The sequence below is a fragment of the Desmodus rotundus genome, chromosome 1 (assembly GCF_022682495.2).
Source record: "Desmodus rotundus isolate HL8 chromosome 1, HLdesRot8A.1, whole genome shotgun sequence".
In the NCBI taxonomy this organism is placed as follows: domain Eukaryota; kingdom Metazoa; phylum Chordata; class Mammalia; order Chiroptera; family Phyllostomidae; genus Desmodus; species Desmodus rotundus.
In genome coordinates, this window is record NC_071387.1 from 138,112,055 (window position 1) to 138,135,371 (window position 23,317).

The 23,317-nt window shown below is 38.5% G+C and overlaps 1 protein-coding gene across 19 annotated transcripts in view; it reads left to right on the forward strand.

Annotated features, from left to right (window-relative positions):
- The window catches only part of PAM (peptidylglycine alpha-amidating monooxygenase), a 283,208-nt gene that overhangs the window by 87,262 nt on the left and 172,629 nt on the right, over positions 1–23,317 (forward strand). For 15 of the 19 annotated variants that reach the window (XM_053911135.2, XM_053911114.2, XM_053911113.2 and 12 more), the window contains one exon: positions 19,585–19,723. The exons of the other annotated variants lie outside the window; for them this stretch is intronic. The gene's annotated coding sequence lies outside the window, so the exon portion shown is untranslated. The remainder of the gene's footprint in view (positions 1–19,584; positions 19,724–23,317) is intronic. 19 annotated transcript variants of the gene reach the window in all.

The following is a 23,317-nucleotide window of genomic DNA, read 5'->3' on the forward strand; positions in this document are numbered from 1 at the left end:
CATGGAGAGCCACCTTCACCTTCCACCCTCACATGAGAGAAGGGTGAAGGAGCTCTCCAGGGTCTCTTTCGTAAGAACACTAATCCTCACATAGCAAAGCCACCCATCATAATTCTTTTCCATATTAATAATCCATATTCTTTTCATTATTGGCAAGAAGATTGCAATTGAATTTAAATATTTTAATGTTGTCATAGCAAAGACTTGATTTTTCTCCAAGAAAAAGAAAAGTAGACCAAATTACAGTGTTGGGAGTAGATCCTATGGCTCAGCATAAAGAATGTTTAAGTGGCACAGCTGTGAAGACGGAGAGGGCTGCCTCATGGTGTGGTGGGTTTTTGGTCCCTTAGGTGTTCTGTACAGGTGGATAATGATGAATTCTTAAACTGTTTGACCTTCCATCTCTAAGAGTCTACAGTTTGGATTCCTACCCTCTAACAACACCATTACCAAAAGCTATAGTGATACAATATCATAATTATTTTATTATTTATTTGTGTTTTAGAGTACTTATTATAAGAGTATAATGTCATATAGCCTATAGAGTTTTCAATACACTATCAAACAATTAAATATACTCCCCAAAACTCTTTGAGCTAGGGATTATGATGTGTGGTTTGTTTATAAATGAGGAAGCAGATTCAGAGGATGTGTTAGCTTTCCTGGAACAAAATGCCTGTTAAGTGGTGGAACTGGGAGTTGAAACAAGGCCCCTTAAATTCACTGCTCTTTTTACTATTAATACATGGAAATAATCAGTAAAACTGTCAAAATATATAGTCTTGGGAAAATATTTCAACAGAACTCAAGAAGAAATAGGAAATCAAAAAGGTCTATAACCGTTAAAGAGATTCAGTCAATTGTTAAAAACTTATTTACCAAAAATCCAAAAGGCCTAAAGATTTTTACTAGAAAGTTCTATGAACAATTTTAATCTTGTGTGAACTGAGTCTAGAGACCAAAACAATGGATGCTTCCCAAGTCATTTTATAAGGCTTGGATTACCTTGACATCAAAACCATTGCAGGGAGTATGGTAAGGGAAAATTAAAGGCAAATTCATTTACAAAATTTGGTGTAAAAGTCCTAAATAAAATAGTGAAAACTGAATCTAGTCATGCATTTAAAACATGTGTCATGTCCAGAGAAGTTGTATCCAGCCGGTTAGTTAAGAGTGGACTCGACATCAGAAAATATGTAGGGCAGGTCCCCATATTAAAAGATTAAAGGCGAAAAAAATTATTTTCTTAATGATTTCCCAAAAGTGTTTGATAAAATCCATTATCTTGCCGTAATACAAACTCTTAGCAAACTGCAAATAGAAAAGTAACTTTCATATTGATAGACATCCTGGATAAGAAGTCTACCAAGACCCGCAGGCAATGTCCTATTTGATGCTGAAAATTAGAAGTGTCCCCTTTCAATTAGAAATGAAACATGTGTCTACTGTCCCTGCTTCTACTCACCTTTGGACTAGAGGTCCCAGCCATAGCAGTAAAACAAAAATTAAAATTTAAATATTATATAAACATAAAATTAAAAATAATACATTATAGTAATATATATTTGTATATTATAAATGTATATAAAGTTAATATACATTAAAATTAGTGTTCAGCCTTTCGTATGAAACAACACTGATCCAAACTCTTCTTCAATGATGATACTTAAAAGAGAAGAAAATTAGGTTATCTTTATTTGTTGCTTATGATTTTTATAAACATACTTTGTTTCTGTTTACAAAGATTCATATTGAGCCCTGGCTGGTGTAGCTCAGTGGATCGAGTGCAGCCCAGGTCCCCAGCAGGGGGTGAGCAAGAGGCAACCACGAGGTTTCTCTCCCTCTCTTTCTCTTTCCCTTCCCCCTTCTCTAAAAATAATAAAGAAATCAAATTTTTAAAAAAAGAAATGTAAAAAAATAAATAAATAAGAATATTCATGTTGATATAAAAAACATGGACAAAACAAAGTCAGAGAAAATAATAATTATCTGTTTTGTCTTGGAAATTTTTGATACACAAATTTTTTAACTAAAATGTATTGACTTGGACATAACAAATTTTTATAATAATATAAAGAGAAGTTTCTGTGCAAAAGTTATTTAATACAGAGGTCCCCACAAACTTTTATATTACTGGTCATTAACAGTACATAATTTCAGGTTAGGTTCAGGCACATCTAACAAAACAAATGACAATATCTTCCACACATAAGATAGAAGTTAATTTCTATCACAAATTAAAGAGGTTCACTTACTTTGGAGATAAGATGGTTTGGCTTTTCCATATATTTGCCAGGGACCGAGGCGCCTTCCAGCTCAATTCTCTTCCATCTTTACAATATAACCCCCGACCTCATGGTCCAATAGCTGTTAAACCTCCAGCCATCACATGCCACATGCCCCAGTGGCCAGCAGGATAGGAGGGGCAAAGAAGGACATACAAACAAGGCTTTCCTGCGTGGCTTTACCTGTGTGCCCCTGAAGCTAGGGCATACCGTCCTTCAACTGAGCAGCATACAGCCAGCTAAAAATTAGGGTTCTCGTTATGAAGGTGAAACAGGAAAAGGGACATTTGTAAGGCCAGTGGTCTCTGTTACCGGTGGGTATTCTCACTTAATAATTAAGCCAGTTCAATTGTTGGAAGGTTAGAAGAAACATACTCTTTATCTGATTTTACCTTGTCCCTTTCAGTATAGGAATAGTGTGTCATTAAGCTGTTTTTAAAGGCAATTTGTCATTGTGAATAGTAAACACCCATAATAAGCTTCATTAAAATTCAGTTATTTAGAGTAAAGTTTTCTAGTTTTTTCAGGCAACTCATGCTAACAAATTATACTTAGCATAATTGCTGGGTTAATACTATCTCTTTTTTCCAGATTAAATATTTTCGATTTGCATTTCTTACAGCAGTTGTCCTCTGCCCTTGGAGTAATAGCACTATTTATGTATTCTATTCAGACACTCTAGTACCTAGAATCAAGCCTTGCTTTTCCTACCATCTCTGCCTGCCTCACTCTCAAATTCTACATACAAACAGGTTGTTGCTTTTCTACTTCATAGCGTAAGGGTAATTATTTTCTTATTATTTAAAGAAAAAAATCAAACTAAGTATTTACCAGAACATGGGCAGCCTGTGCTTTCTCTGTTCTTGAGAATTAGGGTGGTTTTGCTGTGTGTACATAAAGACCTAAAGAGCTCTAAAGGTTAAAAGAGAGAGGTGTGAACTTTAGAGGTGCGAAAAAGACGCGGAAGAATACAAGCAAAATTCTTAACAGAAGTCACTTCACTTAAAGAAGTGTAATTGACATGGGGCACTGTGTGAGGTATTCTTTTACAATTCATTCTGAGTACTGCTATGTTGTTTTAAGTCTTAACCAACAATAAAATGTAATGAATCGGGGCATTATGTATTGAATCAGTATAATTGTGAATGTGCGAAAAGCGAAGAGTTCATGTACAGGCTGTTCTGAGTGACTTTTATGCAGACTGTGAGCCAGACACAACGTCTCCATTGATATGCATGATGATGTTAGGATTTGGGTAGTTCCGAAATCTAGAAACATTCTTATTCTACCATCAGGGGCTATTCTAAGGGAGGAGGAGGAGGATTAAAAATTCATCAATGTTCATCGATGAATTCATCAAAAATTCACCAAGAAGCAAGTCATCACAGACACCGTGTCAAAACAAAGAGTCTTACAGCTTGGTCAGTGGTGTTGTTGAACAGTGTGCTACCTCCAGGCCTGGTACTTTAAAGCAACCACTACAACTTAGGAGCTTGCTCACCTGTGCACAGATGCATCACCAGGTGTGAGATAGTACGTGGTGAAACATTTCAATGTTTCCAGAAATGTGGTTCCTTACAGTTAATATGTTCATTTAGTGTAATAACTCTTGATATTTTTTCTCCTTGCAAAATTCTATGAAGTTGAGGATATAGGTCAAAATTCATGGCATAAGGAAATGAACATTCAAAAAAGAACTTCAATGTAAACCTCACAGCTTATACAAAAACTTACCTCAGAAGGTACCACAGAATTAAATGTAAAACAAAAGATTTTCAAACTTTTAGAAAAAAAAAACCTGGAGAAAATCTTCATCACCCATGGCTAAGTGAAAAGTTCTTAGACTTGATACTAAAAGCACAATCTATAACAGAAAAATTGATAAATTGCATCTCATTAAAACTAAATACTTTTGCTCCACAAAAGACCCTGCGCAGAAGATATAAAGATAAGCTATGAACTGAAAGAAGTATTTGCAAACCACATATCTGACAATGGCTTTGTATCTAGACTATATAACAAACTCTCAAAATTCAATGGTACAAAAACGGAAAATGGACAAAAAACATGAATAGACATTTCACTGTAAAAGAAGTACAGATGGCAAAAAAGCACATGAAAAGATGCTTAGTATCATTACCCACTAGGGAAATTCAAATTAAAAGCACAGTGAGATTTCACTACATACCTATCATAGATGCAAAAGTTATAAAACAGTGACAGACTGCATTCCTTGTTTGCTCGTTCTCACATTGGAGAACATTGTTTTGCTCTAACAGATAGTAACACCAAATGATACAAGAATCTGGAGAACCGGATTGTTCACACATTGCTAGTGGGAATCTAAATGGCAGCCCACTCTGGAAGAGAGTGTGACAGTCTCACAAAATGACCATAATCCAGAAATTGAGTTCTGGAGCATTTATCCCAGAGAACTAGGGATTTATGTCTGCACAGAATCCTGTACATGCCTGTTCAGAGCAGCATTATTTATAGAAGCCGAACACTGGAAACAATCTAAATGTCCTTCAAAAGGTGGACGGCTGAGCTGTGGTACATTCCTACCATGAAATGGGACTCAACAGTGAAAAGGAATGAACTATTGATACAGGCAGCAACTTGGATGGATCTCAAGGGAATTATGCTGAGTGAAAAAGCCAATCTCAGAAGAATACCAACCGTATAATTCTGCTTATATAACATTCTTGAAATGACAATCTTGTAAGAGATGAAGAACAGATTGCCTCCTGGTGCTGTTGTACCCGTGCAAGATGTTGCCGCAGAGGGAAACTAGTTGAAGGGTGTGTGGGATCCCTCTGTATTATTTCCTTTAACTGCATCTGAGTCACAATGTTCTAAAAACAAAAAACCTAAACAAGAACAAACAAATAAAAACCTAATGGTGTCTTCAACGCAAGCAAAAAGGGACAGAATCTCCACAGCGTGGTTAAGTAATTTGCCCAGAGTGCCACCGCAAACCTCTGGCTTCGAGGTTTGCGTGCATTTCCACAGCACATGTCATCTTCCTGGAAAATCCCACTCAAGTAAATAGCAGTAGTTTTCACGTGCAGACTTGGAAGACATTTCTCCAGACTGGCAAAGAAAATTGAGATCAGATCTTGAGTTTTAGTCAAACTCTCCTCACCTCTGTTTTCCAAAAATGGCTGGCAGTGCTTCTCAAGCATCACCAGATCGCCTGGGGATCTTGATAAGATACAGGTTGCAGGCAGTCTTGAGTGGGGCCTGCAACTGTCTGTTTCTAATAAGCTCCCAGGTGATGCTAACGCTGTTCTTGGTGGGTTACTCACTGTGTAGAGAGGATAAAAGGAATCTCTATTATGGCTGTTTGTAATCAAGGGGACTTAAAAGGTTGCCTTACAACAAATTCTGGGTGTTTTTTCCTCTCAAGGTTTCTGTGACAAGTAAGAAGAGCATGTTCACTTTTTTAACTAGACATGCTCTCATTGGGATTATAATAAACAAAAAAAATTTTTTGGTTGGTGCAGGGGACTCAACTCTGTTTATTTGGGAAGAAAAAAAATTGAATGTGTTTAGGCTACTGCACTCCGGTGGCACATGGAATGAGAAAGGAAGGGACCATTGTCGGGGTGTAGGTTCAGCACAGGGAAAGGCCGTTGACAGACATTTTGAGTGTGGAAAGAGACAAACTCATTTTGAGTGTGGAAAGAGTCAAAGCACAATGTTAACGTGGTGCTTTGCAGTCAGCTGTTTATTGTAAATGTAATGTCCTCTACTTCCTACATTCGTGTGTAAGAAAAATCACCGATAAGGTAGGCAGTTTATTGTGTTTGCAGCCTAGACTGTCATCAAAGCTGACAGCTCTCTTTCCACCCATTTACTAAGGATTCGGCAATTTGATTTGTCCTGTTATCTAAACCAACTAGGATCAGAACATTCATAACTTCCATTCATTCAGGGGACTCATGTTTTCCTTCTGTACTACTAAACAGCACAAAAACATTGTGCCAAAGAATTTTAGGTGCCCTTCTTTCAAAGTCAGTCTTTAATTTTTAATGCTTTTATCAGGCTTTGTAAAAGGGGCCGTGTTTCCTGAGGTGACTAAAGCTTGATGTGGCTTTATGTTATGATGGGAAATTAATAAGTGACTATGAGAACTGCGGAAATGAAGTGTGAAATTGTTTGATATTTCCAAGTATGTTTCTTTTGTGATCTGTATTTTATCACGCACTAGTCACATTTGGTGGTGCTCATGGGTCACCAAGCTACTAAGCTCTAGTAGTTTCCTTAAAACATCAGGCCAGAAGGGCGGGACCCCGTGTAACTTGTACCACTGGCCAAGCTACAAGACATATTTCACAGGATGTTGTGCTGGCTTTCTTCTTAGGAACAAGGTAGTGCTTTTTTTATTTTCCTCCTCCCTTAGGATATCTCTGATGGTAGACGTAATAATGACACACAAAGGTGCCCCTGAGAAACTCCTGTTTCTCCTTGATCTTCTGCCTCCAATCTTGCCCCAGATGCCTCCACTTCAGCCTCCACATCACGGCCAAAATGATCTTCTCCAGCACACCTCTGATCCTGTCCATTACAGGACAAAGACTAATACCTGGGCCTGTGTCACGGGGTCCTTCCTGCATTGTCTCCTGCCCTTCTCTTCAGCCTTTCCCCTCCCCTTCCCCCTTCCAGTGTTCCTCGGGCTCTGCACTTAACTACCTGTAGTTCTTAGAACTCAACTTGCTCTCCCCTGCCTCAAGGCTGACCTATATATAGACTGTTTCCTCTATTTGAGATGCTCTTTCTCCACCTGATGAACCCCAGCTGCTTAGCTCAGATAATTATTTCCTCTGTGAAGCTGCCTGTCTTAGTCAAGGGTGTTTGGTTTCAAGGAATAGAAACCCACATAGATTATCACAAATAAACATTTCACATAAATGAAAGAGCCTCTTCATGGACATTCTCAAATGGGACAGGAAATATACTAGGACACCGGGGATAGGACAGTCAGGAACCCCTGCTGCTCCCAGGGTGTTGCCTGGTTTCTATCACTCCTCTCTGTGTCTGTGTCTGCTTCATTCTTCTCTTTTGATTAGCAAAGCAATGTTCTGGATTCTCTACTGTGTCACTGCCACTTGCTCACGGCTTTACCTTGACTCACCCTGATACCAATTTGGCCTTGACTTTGCATGACTTTTCAACTCAACTAACATTTCATTTTTCCCAATTTCAAATTGGGAAATTTGAAATTTCTCAATTTCAGGGAGAAATTTCAGGGAGAAATTCCTCAGGAGTAACGTCATACCTTACAATGGGGAACTGCTCTGATTTTACTACTTGGAGATAGTAACCCTTCCACTTTCTCCCAAGTCCCTCTTTACTGGGTTCCTAAACATACAGTTTTACTTACCTTTCACTCAAAAGTTATAAGGTACTCAGATTTTAACATCATAGAATCTCACTTCTTATTAAGAAATTCTTCTCCAAATTCTGGGGTTGTTTTTCTTCTCAAGGTTTCCTTGCCAGGTAAGAAGAGCAAGTTCACTTTTTTGACTAGACATGCTCTCACTGGGATTACTGTGTTTTTTGTTTTTTGGGGTTTTTTTGGTTGGTGCAGAGGACTCAGGTCTTTGTTTATTTGGAAAGAAATTGCAATAAAATGGAAAGGAAAGTTAGATTTTTTTAATCCCTTCTGCTGTGAAAATTTATCCACCTGAGTGAGCTAAAGATAGTACAATTACATTTAGGTTAATATCATTCAGCTCTCTAAACTGCTTCCTAAGACTATTCCAGTGAGAGTGCTTGAGATGATAAGGTACAAAATTTTTCTAGGAAAACTTATTTAAGTGGAAATATCCTAAAGAAACTCAATTAAAGCTGAAATTGGTCAGAGAATCATAGAATTTTTTTTCTTTAAATATGACATTCTATAAATTCTTCCATGATGCCCTATTTTGAGAATTTATCTTACAGAACCAGTTCTGTAATAAGGAGAATAAAAACACGCTAATGATTTTCTTGATCACTACCAATGAAAAGCACTATTTTTTTGAGGGGCCTAATCCACATATCTCACATAATCATCTTCTTGCTTCACTTTGGAGTTTGCAGAATATAAGCATGATTTCCTACTGTGGGTGTCAGAAGGAGAGTATACCTGAAGAGAAGAATCGGGTATTTTTGTTTTGAATTTTCAAAAACCTTCTTTCTCTCCCTCTTTTTTTTTTTTTCCTGTAACCAGGAGCCACAGAACTTGATTGTGCATTACTTTTCCTATCTGGAAGAGGCTAGCGATCCTTCTTGTGCTTGCTATTTATTATTATCTGGGGGGATGATGTGAATGCACCTTATAAACTGTTGTGCTTTTGAAAGATGAGATGCACTTGGGGCCTAGTATGTGCAATGAAGGAAAAAAGGATGCTGACATGGGATCGCAGCCCTATTTGCAGTTAGCTTGCGAGTCAGGCAAATCTCGGCTCTGCCTCAACATTCTGAGTCAAAAGATTTGGAGTATTGTGAGCAACCCTTCCTGATTCTTGTATTGCGTAAGTTTGGGAAATACTGACAAAAGATTTCACTCTCATTGCTGTCCTTCATTAATGGAGGATAAAACAAAATGCCTACGTAGATTGTGAGGAAGTATGAATGAGGGAACATCCCCGAAAGTACTCCCAAGATGCTGGGAACATGATAGGTGCTGGATAAATGGTTATTCCTATTACTTTCAATAAAATGAAGAAGTAATTGATAGGAATCTTAAGAGAAGTCTAAATCAAGTGTCCCTCTACTTCAGAGCAGTAGGAGGAAGACCTTATTTCCATTTGGGAAGGAGAGGATAGGTGTTAACCTGTGCTGGTTCATCACTGTGAGAGGCGGGGTGTGCGGGCGTGGGGTGGGGGAGTAGTGGGCAGGTTCTAGAGTCTTATAGAACTTGGTTTCAAATCCTAGCTTTTCTATTTAATTGCTGAGTAACCTGGGACATTTCACTTTACCTCATATGCATCAGTTTTCTCAGCTACACAGTGAGGGTGATAGTAAAACCTAACTCACGCTTGTTGGGAGGCCCGGAAGCACTCATCGTTCATTCATTCAACAAGTGTTCGTGAGCACTTGCCAGCTGTCAGGCCTTGTTCTGGATGCTAAGGATACAGTGGTAAAAAGGAAGAAGCACAACACCATCATATAGTCAGTGCTCAAGAAATGAGAGTCATTGTTCTGCTGTAATAAAAAGCCTGCCAGCCCTGTTGTCTAATTTATATCTTGTTATCATGACACAGACATAAATTGCTAAAGCTTTAATTGTTTGGCTGGAGCCATGGGATCAAAATTGTAGGCCTCAACTAGAAAGGACACCAGAGCTCCCATGGGATGGCATTGATGTCCCCTGTGCACGCAGTTGGTAGCTGTTGATGCACAGTGAGTTGCACCCCTGTATTTTTCTAGAAGTGGTGACTGATTTTTCAGCGTCTGCCCCAGGCACTATTAAACTCCTCTTGTGAGCCAGAGCTCGTGTTTTGGTGGCGCTTAGACTCACAGCCACTGGCCATGGGACATAGTAAATTTAACAGGTCCCCATTATGTGCTATGTATGTTTTCAAGGCAGGACATTGACACAGAAGGTGAAAGAGAGGACAGGAGTAAGGATATACCCTTTTGACTTGATTATCATCAAGTATATAATTAAATCAGCCAGCCACAGTTGGCCAACAACCAGTTTATTACTATCAAGATGAACATATTAGTAGATTATTGTATTGATTGTCTTGTTCCTAGTCTGTTGCTTATTTATTTTGCATACGTGGCATTAGTAGTACACCAAAACCATGTAGAAGGATCTTGGCAGTGTACAAGAAGCCAGTTTGTCCTCGTGGAAGTGTGTAGTAACTGAAACAGTCAAGAAAACCAGGCCTAGTGATAGCTAGCAACAGTAATTTTAAGAGGGTATAAGGACAAAGGCCATTATTACATTTAGAGAGATTGTTCTTGAGCACAAATGTATGAGGTCTTCCAAAATCCCAAAGCTGAGATTAGCACTGGAAACTTTTGTGAAAATTAGTGCTTGTTTGTGCAATTTATTGATGGTGTAGATGCGACACTAAAGACGTTTAGCGCTTTTCTGAATGAGAATTCTCTTTTGGGCTCTATTTTTAGCCATTAAGTTTAGGAAACAGTTTTCTTCACCTTAAAATAGTTTTGGTTTTGGACAGAAATTTAAACACATTTTTATCAAATAAAAGATATTAACGTATACAATATTTTCCAGAAAACAATTACTGTCTTCTGAGTAGACATCTGAACATTAGCTTCTAATTAAGAAGTTCTTTGTCAGTTTTCTGTCCCTTCTGTACTTATCAGCTATCATAAGTTATACTTGGATTTACATTGATTTGTTTCTTAACATTTTCAACAGACAAATACCTAAGTTTACCTTATTGGCATTCAATTAATAGAACTGTTTCCTGCCTTCTGGGGATAAAAATACCGTGTGGAAAATGAAAAAAGCTGTGCAAAATAGTCACTTCTTTGTAATTCTGCAAGGTGGTGTACTGCATGACTTCCCATGGTCCTCCAGGCCGTATGAAGCCTTTGCTCCTGCCAAGGCCAGGAGGTGGCTGTGAAGGCTCCACTGACCCTTGGACCTGCTGTGGAGACCTGAGTGTACCCCGGGAGAACTGAAGCCCTCGCACTGTGTGCTCATGGGGCCTGTGTTGTCGTTCTGTTCTGTCCAGACTCGCCCTCTGACTTTCAGATTTCAGTGTATCAGCATTGGGGGAGGGGGGACCGTGACTAGGAGACTATCTGCCTATGTCTGGTTTCCCTCGTGTGTCAAAACCCACATAGCCCCATGACCTCTGAGCATTTAATTCTCATCCAGATGCCACATTTAGAAACAACATGTAGAATCTTAGATTAGTGCAAGTAGAATGGTTGTTCAGTGCACACTGCATTGTAGGCCAGTTTAGATGTGCTGGACCCAAGAAAGTGAAGACCCAAGGAAGGAAAGTCAAGCAGGGACAGATTTATGGGAATAATAGTCAGACTTTGCTCTCAAATGGCCCTGAGGAGATCCTGTTGTTTGGGGGATCTTAACAGTAGGATGAATTATTATGCATCACATTTAAAGTGATGGGCAGACTTCTGCAAGAACCGGGAATGCCCTGCCTATTACAAAGTGATCAAAAGTCCTAGGCCATGGTTTTCAAAATTGATATTCACCCCATCTGCATCAGCAAATACATATTCCAGGGCCTTACTCAAAGCTACTAAATCTGAATCAGTAAATGTGGACTCTGGAATGTTCCCTTTAAGTTCCCTGGGTGATTCTAGAGTTTGAACATTGAGTTATGGGTTGGAGGAATCAAATTCAGGTTTCAGAAGACCCAAGGACTTTCTGCGGGAAACAGCCTTCTGCTTTTACCTCTGACCTGGCCCCTCTAGACCTGAGCAGAGAGGCTTTAGTGCAGGGGTGTCAAATTCATTTTCACAGAGGAATCACGTCAGCCTCGCAGTTGCCTTCAAAGGGCCGAAATAATTCTAGGACTGTACAAATGTAATGTAACTACTCCTTAACTGTTAAGGAATTGAAATTACATTTGGCCCTTTGAATGCAACTGCAGGGCTGATGTGGCCCCCAGTGAAAATGAGTTTGACACCCCTGCTGTAGTGAGAACAGCATTAACCTAAAGAACAAAAGTTCTTTATGTAAAGTACTTTTTAATTTTTTTTTAAGTTTCAGAGAATCTATAGTGAGAGGATTCTTGGGCCAAGCAAACTTACGACTTCACTTATCTACGCTACTTGCTTCAGAAACAGGCTTCAAGATGTGCCCATTTCCTGCTTTGCTTTTTGACCTTTCAAAAGTGCTTTGAGTAGCTCAGCAGGTGGACAGAGACCAAATTTTGATACTGCAAGACTGATGTTAGAATATACTGGACTTTCTGGAGCAGTTTCTATTTTCCTGACTAATCCTCAGAGAAGGAAATTTTTTTTAAAGTAACGTATACTGAGCCTTTCCATGGTTGTTGTCTTTCTTTATCCTCCTGGAATCCCTATGAAGTAAAGAGGACAAGAATAGCTTTTGTTGTTCTCCTTTAAATACTTGTAATTAGAATGAGTGCTGGAAAATTCTGTGGCAGAGCAAGCTTGGGCATGATGTATAGACATGAATTAGCTTGCTTCAAGAGCAAGTTCAGGTATGTTTCTTAACCATTAATAAGTCCACAGTTATGGACTACTTGGGTCTATTTCTATTACTAAATCTAAATGGATTTGAATAATCTACCTCTTTACCTTCTCTCAATTAAGTTATAGTTTCATCAAAACAGATTCTAATCGCATTCTAGGCAGCAGGATCCCTATCTCAATCCTGAACAAGTAGCTAAAGCACATATTTTAAATCTATAAACATTTCTACAATTTCAATAGAATTAGATAAGCAAAAAAAAATTAGGAAGGAACATATAGAAAAGTTTTTGCCAAAAATTAGATGTTTTTGTTTATTCCTTATTAATTGAAAGCATTTGTTTTATTTTGAAATATTTGTTTATGCCTTTAGACTTAGGTTGACAAAGTTAAATAGAAACTAGCCTTTTTCCTTTGAAAGAGACAGAGCATATGCGAACGTCATAGAATAGTGGAGGTTTGGTGATATTTTAGCAATAAAATACCAACAACAACAAAAGTAAGTTGTCTTCCATGTTTAGAGTTAAACATTTGGTTGTCTTCCCAAGAAAGATAAGTACCGAGATACAGGGTGGGGCAAAATTAGGTTTACAGTTGTGAGTATGAGAAACAGTTTATTCTTGTATTATTATTTGGTAATTATTGTATTATTTTCCATATGAACAACTGTCAACCTACGTTTGCCTTATCCTGTACATTATTTGAAGCTTTTATTGGTTATTGAGAAGTGCTTCTTTATACTTTCATATTTCTTTTGAAATATGATATAGGAAGAAAGATAAGTCAAAATTTTTTGATGTTTTTTGGTGTTATTTGGTTGAATTATTTTTAAAGATTTTATTTACTCATTTTTAGAGAGAGGGGAAAGGAGGGAGAAAGAGAGGGAGAGAAACGTAATTTGTGGTTGCCTCTCACACACCCACTACTGGGGACCTGGCCTGCAACCCAGGCATGTGGCCTGACTGGTAATCAAACCAGCAACCCTTTGGTTCACGGGTCGGCACTCAATCCACTGAGCCACACCAGCCAGAGCATTTTTTAAGACTCTACCTCACTTAGCCTTATTGTTGTCCTGTAATTACTGTTTGAGTCTTTAAACACAGTCTTATATAGAAGTATTGAAGCTGTGTCGGGATGTATAGTTTGGAAGTGGCCATCAGTTACATAACTATAAGAAAACACGAAAAAATACCAATCGATTCCACAGAGTCAACAGAATCCTATTGTCATCTAGAGATGGACAGAGTCCAGAGAGCAAGTAGTGATTCTGGTGGTTTGTGTGTCCTGGGCACTTCTCAGAATATGGGATGAGAAGAAAGGGACATGTCGTAGGAGTGAATTCTACCTTCCACGAAAGTGGCCTCCATGAGTCTGTGAAGCACCCATCCCTGTCTGCTCCCGACACAGACCCTCTTCCAAAACACGGCTCCTGTGCACCCCTTACCTGGCGCCCCTGTCATAAGACCCAATGCATATCTCGGCTGCACCAGAGAGCATTTTGAAACTGTCCCAGCCCTCAGGGATCTCCCCTCCCATCAATGTCTTTGTCCTTATTGTTTTTGACATACAGTATTCAATGTATGCTCCCCTTGTTACTAGTTTGTTTTTTTAATTTATTATGTAATTAATGAATGGTTCAGTGGTATATTTTTTATCCCTCACCCAGAAGGCCAGCAAAATGCTTTTCTTATAAAGATGCTGAAACTCTGGACTGAGAGACAGGAGACGTTGTGTCGCTGGTTCTGTTCTGAACTTAGAGGATGTTTAAGCAGAGCACTGAACCTACCTTTGTTTCTTTCTTCAGCCTATTAAATGAGGAAAGGAACTAGACAGTCTCCGATAATCTACTCTAAAATTGCATTTCTGGGACTTCATGTTCAATGTGGCAGATTGCAGACATGATTTTTTTCCCCTTTACCTCCCCAAATCCCTCTAAGATGGATGCAAAAGGAATTTTAAAGGTTATAAATCTACATAGATAAAGAGAATAGGAGAGATTCCACAGCAACTAAGAAATTAATATGTATTTGGAAAGTAGAGGACTGGTAACAGATCTAATATAATAGTAGCTTTTTCAGCTAAGTGCACCTGAGAGGCAAGACCCATGAGAAACAAGCTGATTGGCCTCAAAGGCCACATGAAAGCTCTGAGCCTTGCAGGAACTCCACCGTGGGAAGTAGGGATGCTGTATGAGTCTAAAACCAGGGATTAATGTGAGTTTGCGCCAGCCTCCTCTCCCTGCCTTGCTCTCAGAACATTGGCTGTGTGTTTCACCCTTTCAGGAGATGGGTAGATTCTTCTCTAGTGAATTGAAAAGCCCTTAGGGTGTCCGGGGCACTTATGGAGATATCTGACTTGAAAAGGAGAATTCAAAAAGAAAGGAAAAGAAAAAGGAACTTTGCTGGAATAAACAATAGAAAGGAATGGAAAATAAGAAGAGCTGAAACTAGAAAATAAAAAACAATATTGAAAGGTAAATTTGAGGTAATCTCTAAAAAAGGATGAAAACAAAACAGAGACAATAGAAAGGAATGCTAGGAAAATTTAAGGATCATTCCAGCAGATCCAACATCCAAATACAGGAATTCTAAAAAAGATAACAGTTAGCTGTTATCTTTTTTTGAAGAAAAGAATTATCAAAGAAAGCTATAAGAATATTCATCAATAGAGTAGTTCATAAGTCTTCACATTAAAACAGCACAGCAAGATAAATGAGAAATGTCCAGGAGAATTAATAAGAAAAGAGTCATTTCAGTGCACATCAGTAAAAATTCAGAACAGGAGGCTAAAGGGAAAATTTTAAAAGTTTCCAGAGAGTGGAAGTGAAGAGATACCAAGAGAGATCACAGATACATTGTGAAAAATCAGAATGGAAACTGACTCGTCTACAGCAGAATTATAAGAAAGAAGATACAGGAGTAATACCTTTATAATTCTTAGAAATGATTGTCATCTTGTAGATCTAGATACAGACAAATACAATGAAGGACGAAGCTAAATTTACGTTATTCTGAGTATGGTTCAGGAATCATGCTGTAGTTCCTGAACTATAGTAAAACACGAAAGGTGTACAAGAAATGTGGCAATCATAGGACACTTACTTGGCTCAACGGAAAACAATAATTATATAACTTTAACAATTTAAATATTGATATCATAAAAAACTGTGATATGTCTGTTGGGAAGGGAAAGCTGGTAGGTGTGTTAAGAGACTTAAATCCTCTTCTTCCAAATTAAGAAGTCAATAGATAATAACTATAACTGTGAATCCGTAGGTTGGAACATCAACATGTTTGGAAAAATCAAGTTAAATACCAGAATAGTTTGCTAAAGGAGTGGCATAGAGTTGCATCTCGGGAATAGGAATTTCGGTAGCTGGGCAGAGGACGGCTATTTTCTTTGTAAGATTTTAGTACTGTTGGACTTTTAACTATGTGTACATACTACTTTGATTTTAAAAATCATTTTTAAAAGTCCATCTCCTATTTCTAAAGTGATATATATCCAAAGTTGGCATATATAATTTTTCTCCAATGGTACTGTGAGACTGTGGAGAATTGTGTGACATAGGTTCTTTTTCCCATTCATTCTTGTTCCAATTCATTTGTTCAACATTTATTGAATATATTAATGTTGGAACTGGTATGACGAAGCTCTAGTCCAGCAGTTTCAACCAGATTGCCACAGGAATTTTTAAAACATGCAATACCTGACTGTCTAGTCAGAGGCAATGACCTCTTTTCCCTGAGATTGTCAAATTGGAAAAAAAAAAAGACAATAGCCAACATAGTAACAGCTGTCTGGTATGAATGAATAAAAATTATACATATGTTTTTAGTCAGACCTGCAAAATTTATTACAGGAGGTCTGTTCAGAAAGTATGCAGCCTTGTAATCTGAAAAAATAGACATATTTGTTGAAGAAGATACAAGGTACAAGAAACATTGTACATAGGACAATGATGCTTAGTCCCCTTCAAAGTGGGCACCTTGGGACCTCACACAGTTCTCTAAATCACCATCAGCTGCCCCATCATATTTTCTGGAATCTCAGCGACAGTCTGAAATCTCTTCCCTTTCAAAGGTGATTTTAGTTTTTGGAAAAGCCAGAAGTTGCCGGGTACCAAATGTGGGCTTGAGGGAGGCTGAGTCACCTGGGTGATTTAATGTTTCACCAAAAACACTCTGCATGAGAAGCGATGCATGAGTGGGCATGTTGTCCTGATGAAACTGCCAATCACCAGTTGCCCTTAGATGTGGCCTTCTGACTAATCCTAATAGTTTCCGTGGAGGAATGTTCAAGCTTAATGCAAAATTTGATGCAGATTCATTGCTCTACTCACTCAATCATTTTGAATGCGACAGCCACACAGTACACACGCTCACTCAATGGCGTCTACCACCCCCACTGACTAGGACAGTGAAGGCATCATTGTTCACACATGCGCATTCTAGTCCACTCTCCTTGGCTGCCAGGTTACATCAATATCACACAAACCATTCTCATAGTAACAATAGCTGGACTTTTTCTGGACAGACCTTGTATATATATTTTTACTTTTTATTTTTTATTGTATTTTTCCATTACCATTTATCTCCCTTATTCTCTCTCCCACCTCCTCCCATCCCCTCCCCTGGCAATCACCACACATTTTTGATGTGCCGCAGAATTTTACTAATTAAGTTAAATGTGTGCCATGAGATGATAAAGGTTGAAAACTGCTGCTCTAGTCTCATTGGATTAAAGGAGAGAGAGAAGGTGGGAGAGCTTTTTTTCTGAGTGGAGGTGAATTTGAGGCTTTAGCAAACACAGTGTATTGGGCAGGAGCAGGCATGGGAATGTGTATGGAAAGTCACACCCTTTCATTCTAACCACCCCTACCTGCTGGGTAGTTGGATAGCAATTAAATTTGCCCATGAGAGTTATCTGGTACTTATGTTTTAACTTTCTGTTTTCATGTAAGTTGTGGGTAATTGTATTTATTATTTATTTATTTATTTATTTATTTATTGTTTTTATTTTAGAGAGAAAGTAGAAGGGAGGGAGTGAGGAAGGGAGAGACAGAGAGTGAAACATCAATTTATTGTTTGGTTTATTTACACATTTATGAGTTCCTTCTTGTACGTGCCCTGACTAGGGACCCAGCCCGCAGCCTTGGTATATTGGGACAATGCTCTAACCAACTGCGCTACCTGGTCAGGACCTTGGGTAATTTCTAAGTTCAAATGCCTGTAAGGGGGCTGTGTTACCAGACTGAAGGGCTCCAGTTTGCCTGCACACATCAAAGCCATTAACAAGAACAGGAGTTTGCAGCCAAGAAAGTAAGGGTTTATTTTTAGGAAGTGGTCCACACCCAGAGTTACAGCTAATAATCCTGAAAAACCTGGCTCCCTGATGGCTTCTAGGGGATGAGTTATGAAGGGGAAAAATCTGTAATCATGGTGACTGAGGGAGTTAGGGTCATGGTCAGGGTCGTGGTCTATACTGATTGGTCAGAGCTAGGGTAGGGGTAGTTGGCCCTGGAGCTGAAAGAAAACTGTAGCCTAGATGTTATCTCTAGTTTGATTAGAACTCTGTCCCTGTGGTCGTCAGACCTGAGGGTTTGTTCCTAAGTTTATTTGATGCTGAACCTCACTGTCCTGAGGGCTTAATGATTAAGGAAGTGGTCATGCAAGAGGGAAGGAGAGACAGGTGAGTCTGGGTGCTAAAGGAAGTCAGTTTGAATCAAATGGAAAGAAAGGATAAAAGTTCATATTAAAGAAACGAAGCTTCTGCATGGTTACAGCTGTTTCTTCTCTTGCCCTCTACCTGCCTCAGAGAGTGTCTGGGCTCAGGCTAATGGAGAAGCCTCCCTCTGAGTACCAGTGGTCACTGAGTAGAAGGGGTTCGGACTATTTCTGCAGGGAATGTAGAATGAAAAGAGGGAACCGGTGTGTTGAATTATGGCAATGGCTTTTAAAACTTCAGCTTGTACTGATCACTTCCGCCCCCCTTTCACTGGCTAAAGGAAGTCCCATGTCCATTTGGTAGACAATACTACTGACTTCCCTCCCACTTGGGTCAGAAGCTACCCAGCTGTGGGGAACTAAGATGTGTTTCCTTTATAGCAGAGATGGTGCCCCACAAAACCCAGACTCCTGGAAAATTTTCATACAAAGAATAGAGATAAAAGGAGTAAATGCAGAGGTAGAAAGAAAAGCAGCAGTAGCCATTGAGTGCTGTCGACATAAGAAATGTCCAACCCATCAAGAAATTTTATGATTTTGAGTCAACCTGATGACAGTTATCGGGAGGCAAAATCTGAACAGATGGAGAAAATGCTCCACAGAATGGCAGTTTTATAGCTTAATTTCTACATTAGAATCAAAAGAGAACATGTAAGAGGAGGGTTCATAAAATTCATTGGTGGTAGCTTAGGGAGGCAGGAGAAAGCAAAATGGGGAAATATCTGATACTGGATAGAGTAAAATGGAGAGACACACATTTATTTTGTGTTGCTGGGCATGAGACAGTTAACAACATTTACAGCACACAGTGATGATATTCAGGGAACAAGATAACAATGAGGGGTTCTGGGGTCTCCTGCTCTGGTGTGGTGGGTGTCCCCTGAGGGGTCTGGAAAAGATTAGTCTGACATTACATTACCGGTGAAAACGAGTATTTTTGCAGTGTCAAGAGAAAGGAATTTCAAATGACAAAGCGTGGAGAAGTTCAAATGTGGTGGCAAAATTTTATTGGGGTTAAGGGATATAATACACCATCAGAGACATGGAGGGCTGACAGGCTGTAGCAGCAACTGCCCTGCAGATTCTGTTAACCCTCCATGTATGTTATTTTCTTGGGATTTGGTAATGATCAAGGTGCCATTCAAACCATCCAACCCAACTCTCTGATTCTTCCTGGACTTGAGTCAGACCCTCCCCCTGACCAATCCCTTTCTGGGACTGACAGATATTCTGCACCCTTTATCCAATTTGATTACTTCTTCAGTTTTTCCCAGGCTAGGCTCTGCCCCTTTATGTCCCCATGTTGACTCTTACTATGCATGCCTCAAAAGTAGAAGCATTTCCCCTTGCACGATCTTGACTGTTTGTTGCTTTTTTTTAATCCACACCCCAGGGCACGTTTTTATTGCTTTTAGAGAGAGAGGAAGGAAGAGAGAGAAACATCGATGCAAGAGAGAAGCATTGATGTGAGTGAGAAACATTGATTGGTTGCTCCCCATATGCGCCTGTACTGGGGATCACACGTGTCATACTGGGATGGAACCTGCAACCTAGGTATGTGCCCTGAACTGGAATCAAACCCACAATCTTTTGGTTATGGGATGGTGCTCCAGCCAACTGAGTCACGCCAGCCAGGGACCATCTTGACTTCTGTTGTGCACGTCAAAAAGTTCTGTTACATCATCTGGGTTCTCTGCACATGTGCCCAGAAAATAAATTTTCTTCTCCTCCTCCCTCCAATAATCCAATACTGGACTGGCAGCATCTCCAGGGTGGCTGTCTACTGCTTGAAGTATTAAGCCTCCTCTGCGACAGTCTCCTCAAGTCTGTAAATGCTACACCTTCCTAGTAAGCTTAATGGAATGCTGTCCTAATATCTGATTCAGCTTCTCAGTTTATTAAGCTTAATATTGGATTCCCTCTGTTTCCTTCATTATTAATAACTAGCTAACTACTTATGCTAGCAATTCCAAGGGTATGTTATCTTAGATGCAAAAGGACAATAAACAGGCTTATTTAAGGTAAAGATTGACCTTTGTCAAAGAAGGTACAGGCCTAGGATGTGACCACCAGCCATGACTTGCTTTTAGTTAGGGATTTTTTATGATGAGTCCATCCTCTGTGGTTGCTTTTGGTCTCTGGGTTTGTAAGGCCACCATGCAGGCCTCCCCTGAGCTTGTCAGGTTTAGTGTGTGGCCCCTTTTTTGTTCACACTACCATTAGATCTCAACTTCAGGTAAGTTAATTTGTGGGGTAAATATAAAAGGACAGGAAACTCATATTAGCAGGTTCCATTCTGGAAAAGCAAAAAGCAAAATAATATACTGATTGGACCAATGTGGAAGAGTAGGAAAGTAGGATGAAGAGAATCTTAAACTCATTGTATGGGGAGAACTTTGCTCAGTAGTCAGGTGGACTCTCCACTTAGTTGAGAAACAATATTTTATGTGCCTAACAGTGTGATTACTTCTCCTTAGTTTTTCTATGTTTTATTTATGTTCTTTGGAGAAAAATTCAGAAAGTTGGGTGAAATACTTAGGTGTGTGCATATGTATTTTGATTATGTATGTGAACATGTTGCATAATTAAACTTAAATATTTTAACAATATCTCATTTGTTATATCTTTGGAGGGTAACTGTAACTCACTCAAGAGTTTCCTCTCTAGTGTGTCTTGTTTTTACATAACAAAGCCTGTCTTAATGAACCTTTATCTCATTACAATGTAATACCAATAGGGATTGAAATATCCAAATGAAGGAAAAACTTATCACAGTTCTCTTCTCCTTTAGGTAAATTAATACTGCTTAATCCATTTATTTTCTGATTTTAAAATTAACATTTGGTTAAGATAAAACTTAATGATGAAAGACGTTGACCTCTTAAAAAGCAAGAAACTTTTGATATTTTATAAAAAGATAATGAGACAACTACCAAGTCTCAGAAACAAGAAATGAAGGAGGCCATCCAATGTGTTAATTTGGTTTAATCAGAATGAAACAATTAATAGTATTTTTTAGTATCTCAAAACAGCTCTGTGACCTTCAGTGCAAGTCAAAGACAGCATGTTAGTGCTGTTATCATCTATGGAAGAATGAAGTTCACTTCTTTTCTTAACTTCAACTTAATTGATAGAATAATTTAAAGTATATTATATTTGAATTAACTCCACCTATATGAACAATATTATTCTTCCATTTTTTGGTCATTCAGTTTATCTTTTCTTTAATCAGAAAGGAAGATATCATGAAATAAAAGACAAATCCCGCCATGTCAAAAGAGCAGTATGTGGCAGAATATTTTCCTAGGTGTGTACCACTGTGACCAGTCTAGAAACTGCCTTCCTGGTCGGTATCCATCCCTGATCAGCAAAGTGGTCATTTGCTGCCATTGCGATAGTGGAAATGACCTGCCGGTCAAGCGTGGCTATTAATTTTGAATGCATTGATAAAGACATAAATTTTTCTGAATATCATATTGAAAGATAAAATGTTCAGCTTCTTTTAAGTACATTCTGATGTATCAAAGGGCTGATTATGGGAACCACTGATTATTTTATTAGGGGTTTTTTTTTTGGCAATGGATTTGATGATGACCTTAATGCATTTTAAATAACAATAAATATGTTCACTCTAAATCTATAACTACTATAACTTTATTAATAGTATATATACTAACTTAAGGTCCTATTTTCCTATTGTTTTCTATTTTCATGCAGTCTTTAGGAATATGCCATTTGAAAAGAGCTAACAGTCTTTTGGTGGAATTAATGGACTGGAGGGAAATTGTTTGCTTTATCAGGAGTTTTACATATTGACATGAGTAGTTGTATCATGGTCCAAGTTTTTTATCAGTAATTTCTTCACCATTTGAAAGAGAGTGTTAACCTTATGATAATAGAAATTCATTATATTGGAAAACAAATTTTTAAAAAATAAAATTTGTATGTACATATGGCCTTTTAAAATTTCATTTGTAAAGCTGAGAAAAAAATTCCAGTTCAAAAGATCTATCTTCCAGCAAGGTAATTCACATAATTCCTCTATTTTGGAATAAATATTCAATTCAATATAATCAAGTAACTAGTTGTAAACTTGATTACTCATATAGTATTTAGTCTCATTTAAATACCAAGCACCTAGTTGAGTCTACCATTTTATATTTATTTGCCCTTAGGAAATATCTAACTGCTTTTGGAACATATATGCATGTCATTTACCTCTGACACTGATTTCTTTGGGCAGTTGGTTCTGCAAGCCTCCCTCTATATAGTTTCTTCTAGTCATGCAAACAAATTTGAGGCCGGCATATACAGTACCTCTCAGTGCCGTATCCAATAAACATTGCCTAATAATCTTGACATAATATTGGTAATTTCCTTGAAATATAAATTGTTACTCATTATTACTAGAGCACATTTCAAATGACTTAGGTTAAGATTTTAGTTACGTTTTTGCTGAATGATGAAATTACTGTTTTTTTCTCTTATTTTTACTATTAGGAAGAATGTTTAAATTTGGATCTTTTAGCTCCGTTTCCCCCCTCCCTCTTCAGTTATAATTGCTCAGTGTCTGCCATCTGAAGATGCTGTACTCTGAAACTTTGTTCGAAGATGAGATATAATTAGATTCAGAATGAGCAGTGCAGAATGAGAAAAATAAAAGCAAAGTTTTAAAATTTAGCCATTGATAATGTTACCGTACTAAAGGAGTCTGTTTGCCTGCATGCATCAAAGCCCAATGAGACATGAACAGGAATTTGCAGCAAAGAAAGTAAGGGTTTATTTTTAGGAGGTGACTCACTCCCCGAGTTACGGGTGAGTAGCTCTCAGAGATGTGGCTCCTGGTGACTTCCAGGGGATGGGGTTTTATAGGGGACAATCATTAACCATGGTGACTAAGGGAGTTAGGGCCATGGGCTTTATTGGTTGATGGCAGGGTAGGAGTAGCTAATCAGTGTGTCTGCTCCTGATGTTACCCATGGTGTCACTTCATCCGGTTTCATAGCTTTTCAGGGCCAGAATCTGATACACAGTTGAGGCCCAGATGTTCTCTTTAGCTTGATCAAACTCTGTCTCTAGGGTCAATGGGCCCAGACTGGGAGGCTTTATTCCTTAGGTTATTTGATGCTGATCAGTACCTGATTGTCC